The 3032-nt window shown below is 24.0% G+C and overlaps 1 long non-coding RNA gene across 1 annotated transcript; it reads left to right on the top strand.

Annotated features, from left to right (window-relative positions):
- Positions 1 to 288: 288 nt before the first annotated feature.
- Positions 289 to 1277, top strand: LOC142242928 (uncharacterized). The gene is made up of 2 exons (XR_012724254.1): positions 289 to 532; positions 840 to 1277. It is a non-coding gene; the product is annotated as an uncharacterized LOC142242928 (long non-coding RNA).
- Positions 1278 to 3032: the final 1755 nt, after the last annotated feature.

Raw genomic sequence — 3032 nt, 5'->3', positions numbered from 1 at the left:
GAAATAAAATTTTCATAACATTTTCTATAGAAATTTTGACAAAATTTGCAATCTGAGAAATTTTCTATAGAAATAAAATTTTTAGAAAAGTTTCTACAGAAATAAAATTTTGACAAAAATTTCTATAGAAATAATATTTAGACAAAATTTCCTATAGAAATAAAATGTTGACAAAATTTTCTATAGAAATAAAATGTAGACACAATTTTCTATAGAAATAAAATTTTGACAAAATTTTCTATAGAAATAAAATTTTGACAAAATTTTCTGTAGAAATAAAAATTTGACAAAATTTTCTATAGAAATAAAATTTTGACAAAATTTTTCTATAGAAATAAAATTTTCATGAGATCCAATGTGGAGGAACGGATTATACCAAGTCTGGATGGTCAATCTGCCATCCACAACCAACACTGCACTGCATCCCGGACTGAAAGCAACGGGAAACCCACTAAATTATGGAAGAAGAGCCGTGAAGTTACATGGACTTAGTACTAATTTCGCACCTAATCTACATGCCTTGCCGTTCTAAGTATTATCTGCTGCAATTCCATTCGATTGCCTACACGCAGAGAAGGAATATGATCACCTCAAACATGTTTCAAGAGCAAAATGTTATTTTCGTATGGTGACCATGTAACATGTTTGTCACTAAAATGTTATTTTTTCGTCAAATATAACCTGATTGCCGAAATCAGATACATGATTTCCGAGGAAATAACATGGTTGCGAAAACCATGTTACATGGTCACCACCCAAAAATAACATTTTGCTCTTAAAACATGTTTGAGGTGATCATATTCCTTCTCTGGGTGTAATATCCCCACTTTTTCTTCCAGTGGCAACTCAATCCCGGATGTGTGCTACCGGTAAATGCCGACCTCACTCACACCATTGTACAGGAGGCCGTAGAAAGAAAAAAAAACAAAACGAGCTTGATAAAATATCCTCTATATACCGCCTGACAGTGCGATTACATTTAAATATTGTGAAACATGAAAATATACCAACCACAAAAAATATAAAAATACATAAAAAAATGCTATCAGCTATACCTACTGTGCTACCTTACCAAATATTCATTCAATAAAACGTGTTGAAACGTGTTGATAATTTTACTTAATGTAACCCTAAACGTAAAAGAACATATTTGCTCATATTGTTTCTTATTAAATCAAATAGCTCACAAACGAATATAAAGCTATATTTAGTTATTGAATAGTATATTAATTGTGTAACCTCTATATTAACGTGGAATAAATGATGTGTTAATATTTCGTTTAGTTTTTTTTTTTTTTTTGCAAACATTCACGTGTAATAGGTGCTTAGTTAGTTATATGATCATTTGAAAACACATGCCGGAAATGGCTCAGCTACTATATATTTTGATATTTCATTGGTTGCAATCTGAGAAAAGTATGCCACAAACATGTGTTTCATTTCTTGGAAAATCAAATGGTATAGAATTTTGTTGTCGTTTTATTATTATATATAATTTTGAGGAAGGAAATGGAAATACATCCGGTAGTGTGTTCACATCCTGCCTCACCCCGAAATATACTTACCAGCACGGAACCTTTAGGTTGGGTAAGGTATAGTGGCAGCCCGATATTTCCAGCTTACTTAAACTATTCCGTCGATCGTGATACCATACAGTGGGGAACTTCTCTCTGAGTGCTGCCCGATCCCATGTTTACCTCAATGATAATGGAACTCCTTTTTTATAGCCGAGTGCGTCCCACATTGTAGTGAAACCACTTAGAGAAGCTTTGAAACACTCAGAAATGTCTCCAGCATTACTGAGATGGGATAATCCACCGCTGAAAAACTTTTTGGTGGTTGGTCGAAGCAGAGATTGAACCCACGACCCTGTGTATGCACAGCGGGCATGCTAACCATTGCACCACGGTGGCTCCACTTCTATAGCAAATTTTGTCAAAATTTTATTTCTATAGAAAATTTTGTCAAAATTTTATTTCTATAGAGAATTTTGTCAATATTTTATTTCTATAGAAAATTTTGTCAAAATTTCATTTCTGTGGAAAATTTTGTCAAATTTTTATTTCTATGGAAAATTTTGTCAAAAATTTTATTTCTATAGAAACTTTTGTTATTTCTATAGAAAAATTTTTCACATTGCATTTCTATAGAAAATTTTGTCAAAATTGTATTTCTTTATATTTATATTTATATTTATATTTATATTTATATTTATATTTATATTTATATTTATATTTATATTTATATTTATATTTATATTTATATTTATATTTATATTTATATTTATATTTATATTTATATTTATATTTATATTTATATTTATATTTATATTTATATTTATATTTATATTTATATTTATATTTATATTTATATTTATATTTATATTTATATTTATATTTATATTTATATTTATATTTATATTTATATTTATATTTATATTTATATTTATATTTATATTTATATTTATATTTATATTTATATTTATATTTATATTTATATTTATATTTATATTTATATTTATATTTATATTTATATTTATATATATTTATATTTATATTTATATTTATATTTATATTTATATTTATATTTATATTTATATTTATATTTATATTTATATTTATATTTATATTTATATTTATATTTATATTTATATTTATATTTATATTTATATTTATATTTATATTTATATTTATATTTATATTTATATTTATATTTATATTTGTATTTATATTTATATTTATATTTATATTTATATTTATATTTATATTTATATTTATATTTATATTTATATTTATATTTATATTTATATTTATATTTATATTTATATTTATATTATTATTTATATTTATATTATATTTATATTTAGTCAACATTTTATTTCTATAGAAAAATTTGTGAAAACTTTATTTCTAAAGAAAATTTAGTCAAAATTTTATTTCTATAGAAAATGTTGTCAAAATTTTATTTCTAAAGAAAGTTTCGTCAACATTTTATTTCTAAAGCAAATTTTGTCAAAATTTTATTTCTATAGA

The sequence above is a fragment of the Haematobia irritans genome, chromosome 1, assembly GCF_050003625.1.
Source record: "Haematobia irritans isolate KBUSLIRL chromosome 1, ASM5000362v1, whole genome shotgun sequence".
Classification (NCBI taxonomy): Eukaryota; Metazoa; Arthropoda; class Insecta; order Diptera; family Muscidae; genus Haematobia; species Haematobia irritans.
This window is presented reverse-complemented; position numbering and strand designations above follow the sequence as displayed.